At 33.2% G+C, this 8528-nt stretch overlaps 1 pseudogene; it reads left to right on the top strand.

The window, feature by feature from the left end:
• The window catches only part of LOC106470551, a 52590-nt pseudogene that overhangs the window by 39766 nt on the left and 4296 nt on the right, over nucleotides 1-8528 (top strand).

Raw genomic sequence — 8528 nt, 5'->3', positions numbered from 1 at the left:
AAGCAGAATATTTTACACTAAATTGTTAGGAATTAATCACACTATTGTTCACATTTGAAAATGTGACGTAACTTAAAGAATAAAAATGTAGATTTGCCGTATGTTATTATTGAGTGGCTCTTAGCATGATTGAAATGCTCAACAATTACTTGTCGCGGTGAGCGGTATAAGTAGCTCAGAGCTTTGGCTTTGAGAGAAACCAAGAGTGCAACACAATTAACCTTTTTAGAGTCCATGAAGTAATTTAAATTGATAGATTAACTTAAACTTTTCCCGTCACTGGGGACGGGTACTTTTGCTTGCGCTTTAATAAATATAATGTTAAACCTAGAGGCTGCTACTGTTTTGTGTATTTTTTTACCGATTTATGGGATTTAATGTTCCGGGACATTTAGTAGTAAATATAAACTTTTTTAGTGTCGAGAAACTTTGGTTTCAGAAAAATGGAAGCTTCAACAAATAGTTTAGAGGCATTTGCCATTGAGGAAAAACCATAGATTTGTCAATAGGTTATGTATTTGTCAGCAAAAAAGGTGAAGAACAAATATTAATGTGCTAAAAACTAAGAAGAAAACTAAAATTAGTTCGTACAGAAAAATCCTATTCATGGGTCCCTACAGTCGAAGTTTCACTGTCTAACGAAACTTTGTAATGAATAAATATTTTTCATTGCTCCACCGAACTTTGTATAAAAACTAGAAGTTTCACAGTTCTATGAAACTGTGTGCTGAATACAGAATGTTTAAATGAAACTGTGTACTGAATACACAATGTTTCATGAAACTGTGTACTGAATACACAACATTTCATGAAACTGTGTACTGAATACACAGTGTTTCATGAAACTGTGTACTGAATACAGAAATTCTCAATGTTTCATGAAACTTTGAACTAAATATATAGTTTTTACTATTTTGTAATTAATTTGGATGTTGTTTCTTCATGTATACCCCTTTTCTTTTGATTGTTTGTCAACTTATCAATGCCATGTTACTGTTTCCAGCATTAGATAATTCTTTAGGGTCCTAATACTAATATATCTCGAATAATTATTATTAATTTCTTGAAACGCAGCATTTTATTTGTATGTATAGATTTCTTCGAGAACTGGTCCAACTGAAACGTCTGACTGACTACTCTTCTTGCGACACCATTTTCCTTAATATGGTGCTACAAGAATTGGGTCCAGAATATAGCCAGTACACTTACACCATGCTTCAGGCTGGACTGTCCAGAGACGTCTTTCCCTTTCTGACGGAAGATCAGCTGGAGGAGGTTTGTGGCATTCAGAACAGCATTCACAGACGAAGAATTTGGCAGGCGCTACTAGGTAAAGTAGTTTCACTGTTTACCGCAAGGGTACCTTAGGACTAAACAAACTGGTCGGAATTTGTTAGCTGTGTTTGGTTAGAAAAATTTCCAAATCCAAATTCCGTAGTCTCAATATTTACCGCAAAGGTCTCATAGCACTAAACAAACGGGTCGGAATTTCTTAATTGTGAATGGTTAGAGAAATTTCCAAATCCAAATTCCGTAGTTTCAATGTTTACCGCAAGGGTCCCAAAGCACTAAACAAACGGGCAGAATGGTTAGAGAAATTTCCAAATCCAAATTCCGTAGTTTCCACATTTCCAAAGTTTATATTTTTGAGGATTGTCACGTGAGATGAAAACTGTTAAAAGTAATAATGTTTAAATACTTAACAGAAATACGAGTGAAAACGTTACCATACATTGGCACATTTCACTATTTTATTTTTTTAGACATTATTCTTTCCAATATTGTCCAATAAAACAAACAGACAGACATGCTACTCTGAGGCTAAACCAGCAAAATTTCTGACTTTTATAAGCACATCCGGGTGTAACTGTTCATCGTTATAGGAAGTTGTAGCGCTATTTTATTTATTTTTTTAAGTTCTGGTAATTTCGTATCCAAAATGTCTGGTGACGTTTGGTCTCCATCTTCAGCACAAATAACAGATAGGCTGTAAACTTCTACCTAGTGGTACTTGAACGACAGGAAAGACGCAGGGGGAGAGGGGGATAACTTCTTAAAACTTAAACATTAGCGTCTCAATAGTGGACCCATTTGGAACTGAGACCGAAGGGGAGGGTGAAAGTCAGTCAAAAGGAATTTTAAAAATGTCTGATTATTTATGAAACTATGAATAACTTCGAAAGTTATTTTGTGTAATGTGAGATTCGCCGACGTAAAACTCCAAGACCATATTATCGTTGGACACATCAAACATCTGCTCTAAAAAATCAAAAGCACATTTTGCCCCCCTATTTTCGTATTTTGTTTTTTATGTTGGGTAAGAGTTCTAGCTAACAACAACACAAATCTTACACGATCCTCAGAATGATTAGTAAAGCGAATAAGAGGGAATCATGAATCTGGAAATTTCTACAGTCATGCTCAGGCAGCACAGCTAATAAATTCTGACCCGATTATTTAGTGCTATGAGACCCTTGCGGTAAACATTATATATTAAAGTCCTTCCACCAAATTTATTTTTATAACGAATTTTCTTATTACAGGTTGTTGTTTTTTACAAACATATTTCACATAAGATATTACCAAAAGAACCTTCTAAAGGGGCTTTAAACTCACATCAGGAATTTGAAAGTGTTTATTGTTCCTCATGCCCGAGCATATAGTTGACCTTTGATATAGTTTTAAATGTTATAACTGTTAAAATTATATTACCTCGTTCAAATCGAGGACAATTATATGTGCGATCCTTTTGGAGGACTAATTTTGTCCTTAATTTTGGATCAAGGAATATTTATATATCAAACAACTTCACACGAGCCTGAAAATTCAAATCGTCAAATTGGGAATAATTTTGGTATTAGTAATAATGAGTTAAGCCTAATATTGTAAGCCTTAAATCTGTCGAAGCTTTCTGGGGCAATTTGTCTCCGTTATGCTTCTTCTAGTCCGTTAAAAACTGAGCCTATTGCACTGGTTATGTTTTGTGTGTGTGGGTGGGGGGGGGGGGAGATGGGGGAGAACTTCAACTTCCAGCGTTCTTCTAATTGCATTTTAAAAGGCTTACTCCGCTTTTCAACAGGCAGCTGAAAACCGAAAAAACAAACTATAATGGTATATGCGTATGTTAATGTACTTGAAAAATATCGACTAAAAACGTAGTTTTTTATTTTCTTTAAACAGGTTCTGCCCATTCATACGTCACTTGTGATGGTGATATTAGCTGCAATAAAACTTTAGATGTCTTCATCAGTTATCGTAGGTCAACTGGCTCTCAGCTTGCTAGGTAAGTCTTAAAGTCAGAAATATAAATAAAATGCGTATTTTAAAGTAATTTCCCTAAGATTCTATATTTATTTCAGAGTTAATTGCTGGGTTTGGTCTTTATTTATTTATTTATAAATGGTTCTGCTTGTGTTTTGGCAAATTCCTTGAACGCCCTCTTTTATGTACAGGTTGTTAAGAACTTTATCTTATATAGTTTAATCTGACTTGTCTGTTGGAAATAATACTGTTGTCCTGGCGGGAATTGCGTTGTAATAGAGCATTAGAAATTCATGTTTAGTATCGACGCATTGTTGCTTTTCGCTCTAATACACACATATAAACTTAGTTTGTTTTATTCCGCCATTTTGCGCATGCGCTGTAGTGTTGGATACCTGATCAACGTAAAGGTGTTACAGTATTTGCCGGTGTATAAGACGATCCCATGTATAAGGCGATTCTGGACTTTTTGAGCAAATTAAGATTATTTCTATTAGGTTCAGTGTATAGGACGACCTCTATTGTCAACAACTCTAGAATGTTACTTTGTAAAGAAATTATTAGAATTTATTTATAAACTGTGCTAACTTGCACTATGGGGTAATCAATACAACCACAAGTTTTTTTTCTATACTCTTCAAACACTACAGACAGCTCAGTGTAGCATCACTTATATCACAAACATGTAATAAACAACTTTATAAAGTTTTCATCACATCTGAACTCCGTTTCTATTACAAAAAAATACTAAACCTTAAGAGTTTGTGATCTACTTTTAAACATGTTTACAATATTAGTGTACGTTACAGAAACAAACTTTTGTTGATAGAATATTAGTAATACTTTAGTATCATGGATGAGATTAATATATTTCAAATAAAAAATGTCTTGATTAATTGTAACTAACATGTGAGATAAATAATTTCCAGTTATGAAAAATTGTGACAAATGATACAATTACAAATATGTTATTGTAACGCAGTAGGTGGCACGATGTCAACACACTTATTCATAAAAAGGGAAACAAAAGAGAAAGGAACAATGAAGTTTTCAATAAATATGTTATTAACCTGAGAGTTCTTACTGGAACTTTTATCTATTAACCTGTGTATAAGACGAGGGGTAAAATCAGGTGTTGTTTTAACAGTAAAAAGTATTGTCTTATACACCGGCAAATACTGTAAGTTACATGTTGACCGGGTTATTTAGATAGGTTTACAGAATGTTATCATAGCCCTAAAAATTAACAAAAGTACCGTGGTGTTCTTAAAAAAACAACAAAAAACGAGCTTTTCACAGCTTCCTGAAGTCTTACCAATTGTTATTTCTGCAGTGGTTCTATAAATTATCAAAATTTTCATGTAAACTATTTATAATTGTTTATTTCTCTGATGTTTTATTGTGATGTTTCGCTTGCATTATTGTATTCCCAGTATATTAAAGCGCTATGAGTTTGTATTATTAACCAGATTGATTATCCCTGATGCTTGCTTTTTCCCAATCACTTGTTTCTAATCTTCATGAGATTACTCAGTATCCGATAACTGTTCAAAGCCACCTAAAAGTTAAAAACTATATTACGGTTTTGGGTGATAATATTACCTTCGTGTGTGTGTGTGTTACTTTGTCGTTAGTTATATTTGAACGTTTCGCGCAAAGTTTAAAAAAAAAAAAATGTTGTCTGCTACAAATTCAAACTTGTCATATTTTTACTTTTATTTTCAGTCTTCTGAAGGTTCATCTCCAACTTCGAGGCTTTTCAGTTTTTATAGATGTGGAGAGGCTCGAAGCTGGAAAATTTGACAATAATCTCGTCAACAGCATACATCAAGCAAAACATTTTATTTTAGTTTTAACTCCAGACGCTCTCACTCGTTGCGTAGGGGACACTGACTGTAAGGATTGGGTGCACAAGGTACGTCATGTTGTTAGAAATTCTAGATATAATTGTGGATAGTTTATTTTTATCTAGCCTTCTTCACGTATTTACATACTGTTACTTATTAATCAGCGTGTTTCTACTGCTAAGCCTACTGTTGTCTTCAGACGTTCTTTTAACGTACAATCTAATCTAATAATATTTAATTTATTAATCAGTGTCTTTCTACTGCTAAGCCTACTGTTGTCATCAGACGCTCTTTTAATGAACTAACTAGTATAATAATATTTAATTTATTAATCAGTATTTTTCTACTGCTAAGCCTACTGTTGTCTTCAGATGTTCTTTTAACGTACTAACTAATATAATTATATTTAATTTATTAATCAGTGTTTTTCTACTGCTAAGCCTACTGTTGTCATCGGACGCTCTTTTAATGTACTAACTAATATAATAATATTTAATTTATTCATCAGTATTTTTCTACTGCTAAGCCTACTGTTGTCTTCAGACGTTCTTTTAACATACTAACTAATATAATAATATTTAATTTATTAATCGGTGCTTTTATACTGCTAAGCCTACTGTTGTCTTCAGACGTTCTTTTAACGTACAATCTAATCTAATAATATTTAATATATTAATCGTTGCGTTTATACTGCTAAGCCTACTGAGCAGACTTTCTTTTAATGTAGTTACACTTACATAACACTATTCATTAACCAGAGCGTTTCTACAGCCTATTGCAGTATTCAAAATTTCTTTTAACGTACTTATACAGTGCTATTTATTAACCATAACGTTTTTGCTGCTAAGACTACTGCAGTTCTTTGTAACGTATTCACACAATACTATTTTATTTATTAATGCATACGTTTCTACTTCTAAGACTAATGTAGTTTTGATACGTTCTTTCAACGTACTTACATAAACGTACTTATTAATCAAAAACACATCGGTTGCTAGTCTTTCTTCAGCGCTCATACAAGAAAAGGAACTGAATCTGGAAATGAAGGTTGTTTTTTTTTAATGGCCGTAGTTATGGGATTTTATCTGTATAAGGCACTTTGAACAAATAAAAATAAAGAAGTGAATAATATACTAAGTGATTTAAATCACTTATCTCTAACTGTCAAAAATGCATTAGTTTAGTTATCCACAGGGGTAAATATTTTAAGCACTGCAAAAAATAAACTTACCTTTACGTTTATTATTTCAGTTAGTTTTAACTAGTTTTTAGATGCAGTTTTAAATGGCACATTCGTTGTTTGTTTACACGACAGTAGATCGGTTAGTAATTACCAGCTGGAAGGGTCAGTTGAAGTTAATGTACTTCTTAAATAAAACAAAATGAAACAGTGAATTGGTTCCAGTTAGTTTACGAGTCAAATAAAGAATCGCTTACTCAGTTTATCACCAAGAGATATAGTGTGCCTGACGCACAACAACGTATACCATGTGTTGCTGTTCTTTTGTAGTATGTATTTATATCTAAAAATGTTTATCATAACCATTAATTAGTTTAGACCTCGCTCAACGTGTGATTAGCATTCAGCAATTAGCTTCACAGTATAGTAGCCACTTGAATACGGTATTTAGCTTCATAGTACAGTAGCCACTTGAATACGGTATTTAGCTTTACAGTGTAGTAGCCACTTGAATACGGTATTTAGCTTCACAGTGTAGTAGCCACTTTAATACGGTATTTATCTTCACTGTGTAGTAGACACTTGAATACGGTATTTAGCTTTACAGTATAGTAGCCACTTGAATACGGTATTTAGCTTCACAGTGTAGTAGTCACTTGAATACGGTATTTAGCTTCACAGTGTAGTAGCCACTTGAATACGATATTTAGCTTCACAGTGTAGTAGCCACTTGAATACGGTATTTAGCTTCACAGTGTAGTAGCCACTTCAATACGATATTTAGCTTCACTGTGTAGTAGCCACTTGAATACGGTATTTAGCTTCACAGTGTAGTAGCCACTTGAATACGGTATTTAGCTTCACAGTGTATAGCCACTTGAATACGGTATTTATCTTCACTGTGTAGTAGCCACTTGAATACGATATTTAGCTTCACAGTATAGTAGCCACTTGAATACGGTATTTATCTTCACTGTGTAGTAGCCACTTGAATACGGTATTTATCTTCACTGTGTAGTAGTCACTTGAATACGGTATTTATCTTCACTGTGTAGTAGCCACTTGAATACTGTATTTAGCTTCACAGTGTAGTAGTCACTTGAATACGGTATTTATCTTCACAGTGTATAGCCACTTGAATACGGTATTTATCTTCACTGTGTAGTAGCCACTTGAATACGGTATTTATCTTCACAGTGTAGTAGCCACTTGAATACGGTATTTAGCTTCACAGTATAGTAATCCCTTGAATACGGTATTTAGCTTCACAGTGTAGTAGCCACTTGAATACGGCTACTACACAGTGAAGCTAAATATCGTATTCAAGGGATTACTATACTGTGAAGATAAATACCGTATTCAAGTGGCTACTATACTGTGAAGCTAAATATCGTATTCAAGGGATTACTATACTGTGAAGATAAATACCGTATTCAAGTGGCTACTACACTGTGAAGCTAAATACCACTTGAATACGGTATTTAGCTTTACAGTATAGTAGCCACTTGAATACGGTATTTAGCTTCACAGTATAGTAGCCACTTGAATACGGTATTTAGCTTCACAGTATAGTAAAACTTTTTTTTTCATAGACCCCTTACTGAACTTACTATAAAATCTGGTGTAGATTGCTAAATGTAACCGTTAGCTATAAAATATAAGCTTTTACTACTTTTACTCTCTTGAGTTAATAATTCTAATAGCAACAGCCACCTAAACTTTCAGCTAGAATCCGAGTGTCTGCTACAACAATCTTTATTTCAATAATTTACAATTGACTTTTAGTTGCTCCATACATGGTTCTTTTTACTATTCTTTATGACGTTCAATATCTATTTTGTACTATTCTGTATGACATCCAATATCTATTTTGTACTATTCTGTATGACATCCAATATCTATTTTGTACTATTCTGTATGACATCCAATATCTATTTTGTACTATTCTGTATGACATCCGATATCTATTTTGTACTATTCTGTATGACATCCAATATCTATTTTGTACTATTCTGTATGACATCCAATATCTATTTTGTACTATTCTGTATGACATCGAATATCTATTTTGTACTATTTTGTGTGACGTCCAATATTATTTGTACTATTCTGTATGACATCCAATATCTATTTGTACTATTTGTGTGACGTCCAATATCTATTTGTACTATTCTGTATGACATCCAATATCTATTTGTACTATTTGTGTGACGTCCAATATCTATTTGTACTATTCTGTA

Source organism: Limulus polyphemus, unplaced genomic scaffold (genome assembly GCF_000517525.1).
Source record: "Limulus polyphemus unplaced genomic scaffold, Limulus_polyphemus-2.1.2 Scaffold4080, whole genome shotgun sequence".
NCBI lineage: Eukaryota > Metazoa > Arthropoda > Merostomata > Xiphosura > Limulidae > Limulus > Limulus polyphemus.
This window is presented reverse-complemented; position numbering and strand designations above follow the sequence as displayed.